We start from the raw sequence: 15,458 nt of genomic DNA on the forward strand, positions 1-15,458 counted from the left end.
TACCCCACTGTTGGCTAATAACTAAATCTTGTCTTTGCATCTCATTAGCCCGTACTCCTCTCCGCTACCTGTTACAGGCTGCACGCCAATTTACGGCTATTTGTTGATGATGCTGTGGTGTACGGGAAAATGTCAACGTTTAGTTAGTGTAGGAGGATACAGGATGCCTTTGTCAGAATTTCTGTTTGCTTTGAAGAATGGCAATTTGCTCTAAACTCATAAAAACGCAAGTTAACGCGGTTTGGCAGGAAAAATGATCCTGTATCATTTGAATCCAGCGTTGGTAGTTTACTACTTGACGAAATCACATCGATTAAATATCTAGGCGTAACGTTGCAAAGCGATATGAAGTGTGACCAAAACGGAGGGACGGAAGCAGGAAGGGAAATTGTCAATTTCGGTTCATTGGGGTAGTTCGAGGAAACTGTAGCTCACCTACAAAAGAGATCGCGTATATAACACTTGTGTGACACATTGTTGAGTATTGCTCGATTATTTGGGACCCACACCAGGACAGATTAAAGGAAGACATGAAAGCAAATCGGAGGCGCACAGCTAGATTTGTTGCCGGTAGGCTCGATCAGCACGCGAATATTACGGAGATGCTTCGCCAACTGAAATGGAAATACCAGGAGGTAAGACAGCGTTCGTTTTTCGAGGCAGAGTTGGCAAAATTTAGGAAACCGGCATTTAAGGCCGGCTCAGAACGACTCTACTGCCGCGAACGTACATTTCGCGTAAGGGCACTAAGATAAGATAAGAGAAATGATGACTCGTACAGAGGCATACAGGCAGTCGTTTCTCCCTCGCTCCATTTGTGAGTGGAACAGGAATGACTAGTAGTGGTACAAGATATCCTGTGGCTTGCAGAGGCAGAATATCTGGATGTAGATGTACGGGACAAACGTACCAACAGTTTTTCAGACATGAGTTGCTTGATTTATTTGATAATGTAGCCGTGGACGGCATCCAACGAATGTGGTTCATGCACGAAAACCATGATGGTGCTCCACTTTCCTTTCCACGAGTAGTTCGCCAGTATCTCGACAGCCAGTTTCCGAACAGGTGGTTTGGTTAATGGGGATCCATTACACAGCCTGCTCAATAGTCAGAATTGGATAATGGAATTTTCTCTTTGGATACTTTTAAAATTCTTAGTGTATTAACACCCGTATCCAGTGTCGATGTTCTGAGGGAGCATATCAAGAAAGGATCGGATCAAAGATGGAACACGCCGGGATTTTGCACAACGTACATTCAAGTATGGAACGGAGGCTCAGAGGATGCTTGGAAGGAAGCGGTGGTCATTTCGAACAATTTTTGTAAGTGTAAATGTTGTTGTTGTTGTGGTCTTCAGTCCTGAGACTGGTTTGATGCAGCTCTCCATGCTACTCTATCCTGTGCAAGCTTCTTCATATCCCAGTACCTACTGCAACCTACATCCTTCTGAATCTGCTTGGTGTATTCATCTCTTGGTCTCCCTCTACGATTTTTTCCCTCCAAGGTGCCCTCCAATGCTAAATTGGTGATTCCTTGATGCCTCAGGACATGTCCTACCAATCGATCCCTTCTTCTAGTCAAGTTGTACCACAAGCTCCTCGTCTCCCCAATCCTATTCAGTACCTCCTCATTAGTAATGTGATCTACCCATCTAATATTCAGCATTCTTCTGTAGCACCACATTTCGAAAGCTTCTATTCTCTTCTTGTACAAACTATTTATCGTCCATGTTTCACTTCCATACATGGCTACACTCCATACAAATACTTTCAGAAATGGCTTCCTGACACTTAAATCTATACTCGATGTTAACAAATTTCTCTTCGTCAGAAACGCTTTCCTTGCCATTGCCAGTCTACATTTTATATCTTCTCTACTTCGACCATCATCAGTTATTTTGCTCCCCAAATAGCAAAACTCCTTTACTACTTTAAATGTCTCATTTCCTAATCTATTTCCCTCAGCATCACCCAACTTAATTTGACTACATTCCATTATTCTCATTTTGCTTTTGTTGATGTTCATCTTATACCCTCCTTTCAAGACACTGTCCATTCCTTTCAACTGCTCTTCCAAGTCCTTTGTTGTCTCTGATAGAATTACAATGTCATCGGCGAACCTCAAAGTTTTTATTTCTTCTCCATGGATTTTAATACCTACTCCGTATTTTTCTTTTGTTTCCTTCATTGCTTGCTCAATATACAGATTGAATAACATCGGGGAGAGGCTGCAATCCTGTCTCACTCCCTTCCCAACCACTGCTTCCCTTTCATGCCCCTCAACTCTTATAACTGCCATTTGGTTTTTGTACAAATTGTAAATAGCCTTTCGCTCCCTGTATTTTACCCCTGCCACCTTTAGAATTTGAAAGAGAGTATTCCAGTCAACATTGTCGAAAGCTTTCTCTAAGTCTACAAATACTAGAAACGTAGAAAGGGTTTTCAGAAATTACTGCAACCAGTCACCTTTTATGTAGATGTATTTTATTTAACCATGACCGGTTTCGAGCTGCCTAGCAACTCATCATCAGATGAGGCAGCTCGAAACCGGTCATGGTTAAATAAAATACATCTACATAAAAGGTGACTGGTTGCAGTAATTTCTGAAAACCTTTTCACACCACAGTCGCAGTGTTCCACATCCACAATGGATAAAAGTCTTACTAGAAACGTAGGTTTGCCTTTCCTTAATCTAGCTTCTAAGATAAGTCGTAGGGTCAGTATTGCCTCACATGTTCCAATATTTCTACGGAATCCAAACTGATCTTCCCCGAGGTCGGCTTCTGCTAGTTTTTACATTGGTCTGTAAAGAATTCGCGTTAGTATTTTGCAGCCGCGACTTATTAAACTGATTGTTCGGTAATTTTCATATCTGTCGACACGTGCTTTCTTTGGGATTGGAATTATTATATTCTTCTTGAAGTCTGAGGGTATTTCGCCTGTGTCATACATCTTGCTCATCAGATGGTAGACTTTTGTCAGGACTGGCTCTCCCAAGGCTGTCAGTAGTTCTAATGGAATGTTATCTAGTCCCGGGGCCTTGTTTCAACTCAGGTTTATGTTTAGTAAGTGTATCATTTTTGTATCATGAATAATAAATCTTTTCACAAGTCCCTAGCGATGGATTGTCGGTCCGATTTCATCAGAGCTGTTTGGAATGTTCTGATGTCGACAATACCTGTATATCCCTAAAGTTCCTGGCGCATCTTTTTATACATCCTGTATGCAGGGCGTTAGGAAATTCTCGTTACAAATGTCTAAGACATGTAGAGGGGAGCGAAGAGATAATATTTTGAATTGGGAATCCGTGTCCGGAAACTTATCGTTTCCGTGCTATAACCATTTGAAAACACGTCGGTAACGCAACCACTTTGACAAGTAATCGATAAGGCGTGACCCAGAAAATCACTTGTTCTACATTTCCTCTCGCTAGTATCCAAACTCGTTGACGGGTTTTCTTCAGTGTGATGGAGTATGGCGTCTTCTAATTCGGATGTGCGACGCACTACAGCCACGTTTGCTGCCGTTAAGGTACCCTTCCTCTGCGTAACAGTGGCGTAAAGGGTACGCGACGAGTCCAACTTTGTGGAGCACGGTTTTGATGAGGGCTATGAGCAGCTCTCACACCACCGTGAGCTTCGGCATACAGAAGCATCGTGTCGTTGTATCCCGCAAACGTGTATTCAACCATGTTGCTCCAGCAGTCACAGACACGTGAATGAGGCTCTAACTAGGTCAGAAAGGTAGGGCACCAACCGATCCGACGTAACCATCCCCATCCATGCCTCACTATTGCAAACCTACCAAGCAAACATGTTTTCAAACGGCTGTAGCACGGAAACGGTACGTTCACGGACATGGGTTCCCAATCAAGATTTATATACCCACTCCCCTTTACAAGCCGCAGAAGTTTGTAACGGGAATTTCCGAACAGCCTGTATGTAGATGGAGTCCGGCTTTCCTCTATATCACGTGGGTCGTACATTGAATGACGCGTCACTTGCGTTAGCGTGTTAACGGGCAGACGGCGACCAGAAGAGGCGATGTCCTGATTGGGCCCACTACCAGCGCGTCCGTGACGAACGGTTGGTTGACAGCCGTCCGCTAACAGATAGAGTGAGCCGCGCGAGTTAGCTGTCTGAGCGGCGGCGGCGGCGGCGGCGGCGGCGGCAGCGGCGGCCATATCGACCGCGTCTGCCCCGCTTTTGCTGGTCTGGCTGCTCGGCGGCGTGGCGGGACCGGCTCCGGGATCGATGCCAGGTGCACCCGAGACGCTGCCTCGCTCCAGACACCATCCCACTAGTCTCCCATCAGTCTCTGCCCGCACTTGTTCATCGTATTGATGAAAGGGCTTATCTCTCACTTTCTCACCTATGTCCTCATAGCCACACTCACGGAAAAAAACAGGAGAGATAGATTTCTAGAGTGCTGGCCGTTAAAAGTGTTACGCCAGGAAGCGTAGCAAATTACGAAATTTTACTTGTTGTACCTATGCAGTTGAAAGCTGCGTCCCATTTCTGAATCAGAGTCGAAGAGCATAAGCGCAATACCATTTATGAAACAAATATTTTGGTCTTATAAAACTAGCGAGTGCGATGCTCGTTTTTTCTCTACATTCTTAATATTGGTGTACATTCAGACTGAAGCCACGAGTGAAAATTTCTACCATGGCTGGGATTCGAAGCAGACTCTCCTGCTCTCTAGGCGGATGCGCTAACCACTACACACATGCCTAGTGAGCAAGAGACACTGGCTCGCATCCTGGCCATGGTACAAATATTCATTGGCCGCTTCAGTCTGCATATCTTTGGAACCATATTGTGGTGTCGATAGTTCCGATGCCACAGCGTAGGTGCACGCTCTTAGGTTGGCACTACGAGAGCCGACGCTGTGGAGCTCAAGAGCGCCGCTCGGCTTTCTCCGCAGTTGATCAAGAGCAGACGATCAAGCAACTTAGCTTCTACTTCACAGGGGGCTAGCCATTACAGACTTTGCCTTTGTTATTTTGATGATAGTTTGTCCAACTACTAGTACCTGTTAGCTTTGATACATGAACAGCTTCGTACCTACGTGCCCATCTTTACCAAAAGTTACGCATATCTCACTGACTAATATTCTCTATTAAATGTGCTTTTACTTTACATGCAGTACCGAAGTGTTTTATCTCTTCTGCTCCTACTCACTTCCTTCATTCGGACTATTTTGCAGATCACAGGAGCAGACCCTTGCGCCGCCTTCCAGGCGGGATGCAAGACATATAGTTTAATTTGCTTAATATTAGGGGTCGCTGAGGTTACCATCTAAGCACAATGATAACGCCATGGCAGTGACAGCAACAAGCTTAGGTGTGCACCAGGTACTATTTATTATTCATGATACTCTGCGAAAACGCAGTATAAGACGTCGTGACATGTCTGCACCTGAAACTTCATTTGTCTTGGCCAACCGTTTTGGTTGGAAGAAAATTGCCTTACACATTTCGATATTACATAATTTTCGAAGGCTACAAAGAGCATATCCAGGGTGTCATAAGTAGGTAATGGTTCATAATTGTTACAATGACACTTTAAAAGTTAAGAAATTTTACCAAATTTTAAAAACATAAATAGTCTTCATGCTAAAATACTGTTGACTACTTACATGTGGGTACATGGCTCGTCATACTGTTGACTACTGACATATGGATACATGCCTCGTCATTCGCTGTGTACAACAGCCAAGTGCTAACTAATCGTAATGCTACATTGTGTGAAAAATGAACCCGTCGGGTAGAGCGTTCGCCTGGTGCAAGTCTTTCGATTTGACGCCACTTCGGCGACATGCGCGTCGATGGGGATGAAGTGATGATGATTAGGACAACACAACACCCAGTCCCTTAGTGGAGAAAATCTCCGACCCAGCCGGGAATCGAACCCGGGCCCTTTGGATTGACAGTCTGTCGCGCTGACCACTTTTTTTTTTTTAATCTCATTTTGTTCGTTATTGTTCGTTTCAATTGTTCGTGGCGGACGTCACTTGACTTCCGTTGAAGTTCGTTAATGATCCATTCACTCAGTTAGCACTCAGCTACCGGGGCGGACGCTACATTGTGTTAACTCACGTCAAGTCAGAAGAGGGCGCTAGTGCAGCGATATACTGCCAGTTAGCTATAGAGTACAGAAATTTTTTAAATGAAATGAAATGACTGTGTAGCATTGGTCTTTGAGGGGGGTGGGGGGGGGGGGGTCACCATCCGGAGAAGTTCGCCCTCCGAATTGGAAGTCTTATTTCAGGCGACGCCACGTTGGGCAACTTGAGTTACGGTGATGATGATAATGATAGTATGATGAAGACAACGCAACACCCAGTCTTGGAGCACAGAAAATCTCCAATCCGGCCGGAAATCGAATCCGGGCCCGCTCCATGATAGGTAAACACGTTACCACTCAGCTAAGCAGGCGGACAGAAACTTTTGGAAATATAAAATATAAAAGAAGTTAACGAAATAACCTTAAGACTGAGAAATTGTCTTTACATATGTCTAGCAAGTAGTTGCATTATGAAGGAGTAGAGTTACAACACAAACCAAAAGGGGGTTTTGCTCATGAAGAAAATTACTAAGTAGAGTTACACCACAAACCAATGGATGGCGTTGCTTACGGTGACAAATACTGCATAAGGTATATACTCAATATCAAGCTCATAATACATGTCACGCTTAAAATGTTTGCAAGGCGCATGTGTCAGACTGCATATGCATAAAGGACAGTGATGGAGAGGGTAAAATTACTGTAAATCGTTTATTAACAGTTCGCATTGTTCTTCACATGACGTACATGGTATCATACAGTGGTGCACACAAACCGTTGGCGACTTTACTAATGACTCACACACACGGCCACAGCCTCACTACAAACATTCAATACAACATGGAGCTTGTCATGGACAGGTTCGACGCAGCATCCAATGTTGGTGATGAGGCTGTGGCAGTGCGTGAAGTTCCAAGAATATTCATTATTAGTGAATCATCTAGCCATCAATAAGTTGTAGGATGATGTAAAGGACCTTCGAATCAGTTAAGACTGAGGCTAAAAACTACTTATTTACTATAATGACTGACAAAAATCACGATAACAATTAAGACACATTAAAGTTCTCAAAATATCAAATCAAATTACAAAATGAGGCTAGCTTATTCACATCAAACACAGTAGTGGGAGACTCAATTCGACTGTGTAAACCAAATTTTGGGATGAAATCAACGGAACTTCCCATGATGATCGGACTGCGTCTCGGTCTCTCGTCTTTTGATGACCAAACACAACAGCCAAAAGCCTCGTGCTCAGCTGTTGTACGGGGATGGCAGTAATTGCACAGAGGCTTCCGGTCTGGGCTGGGAGAGCCACCAGCTCCGTTGACAAAAGAATCAAGCAGGCTGCAGCCTTACTTCCGCGAAAACTGCCCAACGCTCAGGGGACCTCCAAAAAAATGGCTCTGAGCACTATGGGACTTAACTTCTGAGGTCATTAGTCCCCTAGAACGTAGAACTACTTAAACCTAACTAACCTAAGGATATCACACACATCCATGCCCACGGCAGGATTCGAACCTGCGACTGGAGCGGTCGCGCGATTCCAGGCTGTAGCGCCTAGAACCGCTCGGCCACTCTGGCCGGCCAGGGGACCTGCGCCATTACTAATAAGATTCACTGACGTGACACCATACCGGGAGAACGCCTTCCCGGTAAGAAAAATGAAAAGCTTTCCTTCTACCAAATGTGCCCAGTAGACTCTAAATAAAATTAACCATGAAATGGTGGCAAAAATTAATCAGTGCCGCTTAATGATATGTAGCAGTAATGCCATACAGTGTACTAGGGACAGTACACGATTTCAGGTGATTTGGGAGTATACTGGGTAAGAAACGTAGTACACAGGTCCACAACCTCTGGCAGCAACTGCGTGTCTAACCCAGTTGGGCACTAAGTCGAACTGAGCAGATGTAGGTTCATCATCGAGTACTGCCTCTACTTTATGCCAAAGAGACAATTGTAGAGGTTGGTGAATAGTGGTAGGCGTCTCACGGCAGCCCGCGAGCAAACGTTTTTAGTGGACGAGAAACACTGGGAAAATTGTGCCTATGGCTACAGTCTAACACCCTCTTAATAGAGATAGCTCAGGACAGCAACTTATCTTATTTAAACGTAACGTCACGGGCTAGTAGAAGGTATGGCACAGCCACCAACCTTATCACGCCATTAATGTAACGAATGTTGTCCAGAATATCTGATAGTAAACCAAAGTGATTTTATTGTGTACCCAAAGCCATCCCATACCTTCATACTAGATTCTGGATCCATATGACGATGACGAATGCATTTTGTAAAATATAGCCCTCTCCGAAGCCTCCACAACAGATACGTCCATCGTGATACTCTATGTAGAACCAGGACTCGCCTGAGAAGATGGCGTGGCGCCACTCTTGTGCGCAGCGTTGTACTGGCCGCACCACTGCCTCTGCTGCCGCGTCAAGGCAAGCCGCAGTGATTATCGCCATGGTGACTTACTTGGTGCCCCAGACACTGTCGCACTATCCATGTGGATACATGTCTTGCTGCAGACAAGACAACTTCTTGAGCCAACGGTACGTCACTTGGCTGTACGAGTCTATATGCTCGAGCTCCAGACCCTGAAATTCCGCATGGCCCAACATGGCCGTTCTCAAGCTGTTGATTCTGTAGTCGCTTGACAGTCGTGGTATCCCGACGGAAGCGAGCAACGGTATCGGATAATGAAGATAAATAGCAGTCTCGGTAGACCACAATCTTGTCACTCCGAATTCCTACATGTATTTCGAGACATTTGTCCTTTTCTCAGACTGCGAGGTGGCATAATTCTGCCTTCAGAGAGTTCCTGGTCCTCGTTAGTTGTCCTTGTGAAAAAGAAGTACCTCAAGAGGCATCGATTACCGAAAAATTGAACAATATTATGAAAAAAAGATGAAAGAACATGCGCGTATTCAGGAGATCCTAGATTGCTCGAAAGCAGCAAAGTATTTCTCAACTGTGGACAGGCTACCTACCCGTTTTAGTAACTTTAAACATAGTCCTAATTTTCCGTACAGGCGTAAATATCCAAATACCCAGTGTCACGGGCTGTATCTCCTGGCAGTGCCTGGCGCTATAGCGCACTCGGTCCTTCTCGCTATTCAGGGACCATAAGCGAGCCAGCTCTCTTCCTTATTCAGTCCCATCCATTGTCATTTAGGCCTCGCAGTCTTGCAGCGGTCTTGGCGTGGAGGCGCGTCACGTAGACATACATAGTACCGTTGAGACATTTTAAACAGATTACATAATAACCGTGAATAACAAAGGGAAAGGGGTAGTCCAAGAACATGGAACACTTTGAAGAGGTGGCACTGAACACCGCCTGCCACAAACCGAAGGTGTTCTACAGATACGTTGATGACACTTTTGTGGTGTGGCCTCACGGCAAGGAACATCTACAAGGGTTCCTACGCCATCTCAGTGGCATACATGACAGCATCAAATTCACCATGGAGGTAGAAGAGAATGGTTGCCTCCCCTTCTTGGATATTTTGATCAAGAAAAATCCGGACGGTACGTTGGGACACTCGGTTTACAGGAAGAAGACGCACACGGATTTATATCTGAATGCTCGGAGCTGCCACCATCCGGCACAACGTAACTCGGTACTAACCACCTTAGTACAAAGAGCCAGGTCCATCTGTGACAGTGAGAGTTTGCCGCGTGAGCTAGCACATCTACGGGAAACTTTCCGTAAGAACGGCTACACCGAGACACAAATAGGACGGGCCTTGCGTGCGGACAAGAGGCGGGAGGAGACACCAGTAGAAGACGAAGAAAAACGTGTAGCTTTCCTGCCGTTTGCCGGACCGGCGACAGCCAAGATCGCGAGAATATTAAACAAGCACGAAATAACGACCATCTTTCACGCACCGCGGAAAGTTAAAGATATTCTTGGCTCAACCAAGGACCACCTGGGCTTACAGACGCCAGGAATCTACAGTATTGGGTGCGAATGTGGGATGGAATACATCGGGCAGACACAACGATGTATCTCCCAGCGCTGTGCTGAACACATCAGAAACGTACGACTGGGACAGACTAACAAGTCCGCGGTAGCAGAACACAGCATTACCGAGGGACACACCTTCGAATTCGAAAACACGAAGAAGCTGTGTAGCGCCAACGGTTTCTGGGACTCCATCTTCAAAGAGGCAGTGGAGATTCGTCTGCACAACAATTTAGTAAACAGAGACAGCGGATTTCAGCTTAGCGCAGCGTGGAACCCCACACTTGACATGATACGTCAGGAACGCTCCGATCGGAAGGCAGCAGCGCCCGCAGACAGAATGGATAGCCACCGGGCCTCGACGCCAGGGCCGCACCGCGGCCCCCCACCACCGGCCGCGACGGGTTCCCCCACCACTGACGCGGCACTCCCTTCCGGAGAAGCGTGATTGGCCGGCCTACAGAGACGGACAACGGTCTAGCAACTATATAGATAGGTGGAACACAGCATCCCGACACTTCGCCAGAAGATGATGGGTACGAAACTCATCGAAACGTTGCGACAAGACGACGCCAACAATCGGCTGATAACCCGAGAAGATTTCATCAATGGAATACGCCGAGAAAGACTGCAATCGCATATAACAGACAATGAGATAATCGAAGGTTTTGAAATTTGGTGCTACAGGCGAATGCTGACGATGAAGCAAATAGGTCAAGTAACTGACGAGGAGGTACGGATTGGAATTGGTCTGAATAGAAATTTATGGCACAAATTGACCAAAATGGCGTATAAGTTGTCATGGCACATCTTGAGACATCAATGAATACTTAAGTTGGTAATGGGGCAAGCGCGGAGGACGAAAATTGTAGAGCCACACTAAGGTTTTTACGAAGCAGAAAGCAGCCTCAAAGGGATGTAGGTTGGAGAATAGCGTGGGGAGCTGCACCAGACCAGTTATCGATGAATTCAATGATAACAGCAAACCTTTCCTCAGCTGTTACTTTTCGTGCATTAGGCAATGCGGTCTCTTAAAGCACCCATTTGACAGGATGAATGCCCACTCTTCGTTTGCCACGAACCTCATAATTTTCGATTTTTAGAGATAATTTTTCACTACCCCTTCACACCAGACGCTAATTCCATCTAAAGATTCGATCTTATCTTTCATTGAGGTTGCAATGATGAAATTTCTCGCCGCTGCTACGCTCGCAGGCTCGAATCCTGCCTCGGACATAGATGTGTGTGACGTCCTTAGGTTAGTTAGGTTTAAGTAGATCTAAGTATAGGGGACTGATGACCTCAGATGTTAAGTCCCATACTGCTTAGAGCCATCTGAATCATTTGAAATTTCTCTTTTAAAATTTTTCTTCTTATTCTGCCTATTCTCGCATAGTTTCACTCTCTTCTAAGAAATCTTATTTCGCCTGCTGTATGTTACTTTTTGATTCTTCCATATATTAGCATCGGGGTAGCCATAGTTCTACACAGACTTTCATTGTGTCTTTTTCTGTGAATTGCTTCTTCTTCAGCTCCTGGTAAGTGTTAGTTTATTTTCTGTTTACTTCTTGGCTGTATAGAAAGTTACTTCGACGCGCGGGATTAGCCGAGCGGTCTCAAGTGCTGCAGTCATGGACTATGCGGCTGGTCCCGGCGGAGGTTCCAGCCCCCCCCCCCCCCGGGCATGGGTGTGTGTGTTTGTCCTTAGGATAATTTAGGTTAAGAAGTGTGTAAGCTTAGGGACTGATGACCTTAGCAGTTAAGTCCCATAAGATTTCACACACATTTGAATTGAAGAATTGAAGTAAGTTACTTCATGTAGCAAATATATGAAGCAATTTGTTTGTTCAGTGGCTTCTTGTCCTGTAACATCATTACTTTTGCTTTCTCGGATTAAATTTTTTAGCCGCATTTAGTTGTGTATTTTACTGATAGTGACTGTGTTACGAGAAATCATGTCAACAAAACTGATGTCCTACTAAGCGACACAATGAGAAATGTCACCGGTAAACTAAAATCAATACCCTTTAGCTGGACTCCTATCTTACCTTCGATAACAGGCCGTGGACTGAGAACAATGTAAGATGTGAGACGGGCCAGTCCCTAGGTGCTCTCCAATCAATAAATCCGCTCTTACCTTCCACACACCAGACAATGAATGAAAGGGATCACAGCAGCCTGATCCAGCCTACTCGTTGCAGTATAGGGAACACCACACAGCTAACTCATAATTATTTGCAGGACAAGCCTAGGAAATCAGAGTACCCCAACCGCAGTCCATAGACCTGTGCAGATAACAAGGAAAATCTGGGTTCCCTACTACCCCACAGGAATTAGAAAAGTGAGATACAAAACATGCCTTCATGCATGTGGTATTGCTCACGGCCCAAAATGTGATAGTGGCACAATGGAACAAACAGTAGAACTCTTTAATTAACGAATGTCAGATGAATAGATATCAAGGTATTGGAACAACTTCATAAATGCAACTCCATAGGTTTCTGCGTGGGTAAGTTCCCTGGACATAGAACTCTGATGAATTCGTAATATTAATGCTTATGTTAACATCCATTTGTGATAAATTTATTATAGTGTGTTAACACAACCAGCCCAAATCTAATCTTCGCGAGCGAGCACATAGGCCAATAGTGTGTTAAGACAGTTTGCCACCCTGTACCCTATTCTCAACACCGCCCTGTGATGGACCAAGTTACTGCAGTATTCCAACCGAGAACCATTCCATTCTGCAGAAGACACAACTTCTGTAAGGCTAGCTTGTAGATTTTTAGTTCCAACCTGGACAAAATAGTAACTGATCTCCAAGCAACACCAGAAAACTACGGTAAGTTTGTGGACGGGGCTCCAGAACACAACACCTCTACGAATTAACAATTCAGTCGTCTGCCTTAATGAATAAATACCTGTCGTTGTTTGAACAAGATCCATTCAATGAGCCAACCATCTTGGTTGGTAAAGAACTATTGTCTTCCATAGCAAAAAACAAAAGAGAAAGATAGATCAAACTTATGGAGGAAACAGATCTTTCAATTAGTAGCCAGAAGGCCTGGAAACTGCTGATAAAACTAAACAACGACCCAGCCAAACATGCCAATCACGCTAACATTACTCCAAATGAAATTGCTACACAGATTCTTGAGAATGCTAAACCAAGATCTCCTATCAAAAATCTGACTTCAAATTAAAGTTTAAGAACAATCTCAGAATAAAAACCTGACTAGACCATTCAACCTAGGTGAATTAGAAGAAGCCATTCAAAAATACAAAAATGGCAAGGCAGCAGGATTAGACGACATTTGTGTACCTATCAAAAATCGGACTTCAAATTAAAGTTTAAGAACAATCTCAGAATAAAAACCTGACTAGACCATTCAACCTAGGTGAATTAGAAGAAGCCATTCAAAAATGCAAAAATGGCAAGGCAGCAGGATTAGACGACATTTGTGAAGAGAAAATTAAACATTTTGGCACCGCAACCAAAGACTGGCTCTTAAACCTGTATAACCACTGTCTAGCTTGTTTCAAGATCCGGAAATCATGGCGCAAGGCACACGTGATTGCGATACTAAAACCTGGAAAGTCACCAACGGGTCCGAAGAACTTCAGGCCACTATCTCTCCTTTGCCATCTCTATACATCTCCGACAGATAGTGATTCTTCACCGCTTAACTGCAGTAGATGATCCACTTCTTATCTCGCAGCAAGTTGGCTTTAGACCAGGCAAGAGTTGCACCTCACAAATCCTTTATCTTTCTCAGTTCATAGAAGATGGCTTTGAGCAGAGAAAGATAAGAGGTGTAGCTTTTGTTGACCTTTCGACGGCCTTTGACACCGTAAGCCACAGACTGTACAAAGTTCAATGTCTCGCTGGGATTGCTCGATGTGACATCAGAAGAGAGGTCGCTGCTAACATCGAGAGGCATAAATCAAATACAGTGACCTTACATCCACTCTTTGGACATCAACCTGTCAAGCCAAGGCTGAAGTCCAGGAAGCCCTTCATAGCCCTTAGAAGGGTCAGCTGCGGCTACCAGACTCACCAAGTTGAAAGAAAGATGCCAACACCTGTCAAATTGGATGACACCGCAAGAATCCCTGCCGCCTGGACACATGGAGATGTGGGTCATCTGGAAGTCCTTGAATAGACTACGGACCGAAGTCTCAAGTTTGAGGGATAACCTACTTAAATGGAACTTTCAACTGCCAACTGCCAACACAACACTGTGCGAATGCGGTGAATTAAGACAACCTGGCACCTCTTCAAATGTAACTCATGCTCAACCAGCTGTAGCATGAAGGACTTAACGTCTGCAGCACCCAATGCTATCAAAGTTGCCCAATTCTGGGGGAATACTGTATAGTTTTCTTTATATGTATTAGACATGCGTCCTTTTAGTGTACCTCTGACACGAATAACGAAACACAGCCTTACGTTTGCTTTATGTCTTATTTCGTAATACACTACTGGTCATTAAAATTGCTACACCACGAAGATGACGTAATACAGACGTGAAATTTAACCGATAGGAAGAATATGCTGTGATATGCAAATGATTAGCTTTTCAGAGCATTCACACAAGGTTGGCGCGACACCTACAACGTGCTGACATGAGGAAAGTTTCCAACCGATTTCTCATACACAAACAGCAGTTGACCGTCGTTTCCTGGTGAAACGTTGTTGTGATTCCTCGTGTAAGGAGGAGAAATGGGTACCATCACGTTTCCGACTTTGATAAAGGTCGGATTGTAGACTATCGCGATTGCGGTTTATCGTATCGCGACATTGCTGCTCGCGTTGGTCGAGATCCAATGATTGTTAGTAGAATATGGAATCGGTGGGTTCAGGAGGGTAATACGGAACGGCGTGCTGGATCCCAACGGCCTCGTATCACTAGCAGTCGAGATGACAGGCATCTTATACGCATGGCTGTAGCGGGTCGTGCAACCACGTCTGAGTCAACAGATGGGGACGTTTGCAAAACAACAACCATCTGCACGAACAGTTCGACGACGTTTGCAGCAGCATGGACTATCAGGAGACCATGGCTGCGGTTACCCTTGACGCTGCATCACAGACAGGAGCGCCTGCGATAGTGTACTCAACGACGAACCTGGGTGCACGAATGGCAAAACGTCATTTTTTCGGATGAATCCGGGTTCTGTTTACAGCATCATGATGGTCGCATCCGTGTTTGGCGACATCGCGGTGAACGCACATTGGAAGCGTGTATTCGTCATCGCCATACTGGCCTATCGCCCGGCGTGATAATACGGGGTGCCATTGGTTACACGTCTCGGTCACCTCTTGTTCACACTAACGGCACTTTGAACAGTGGACGTTACATTTCAGATGTGTTACGACCCGTGGCTCTACCCTTCATTCGATCCCTGCGAAACCCTACATTTC

This window comes from Schistocerca gregaria, chromosome 1 (genome assembly GCF_023897955.1).
Source record: "Schistocerca gregaria isolate iqSchGreg1 chromosome 1, iqSchGreg1.2, whole genome shotgun sequence".
Lineage (NCBI taxonomy): Eukaryota > Metazoa > Arthropoda > Insecta > Orthoptera > Acrididae > Schistocerca > Schistocerca gregaria.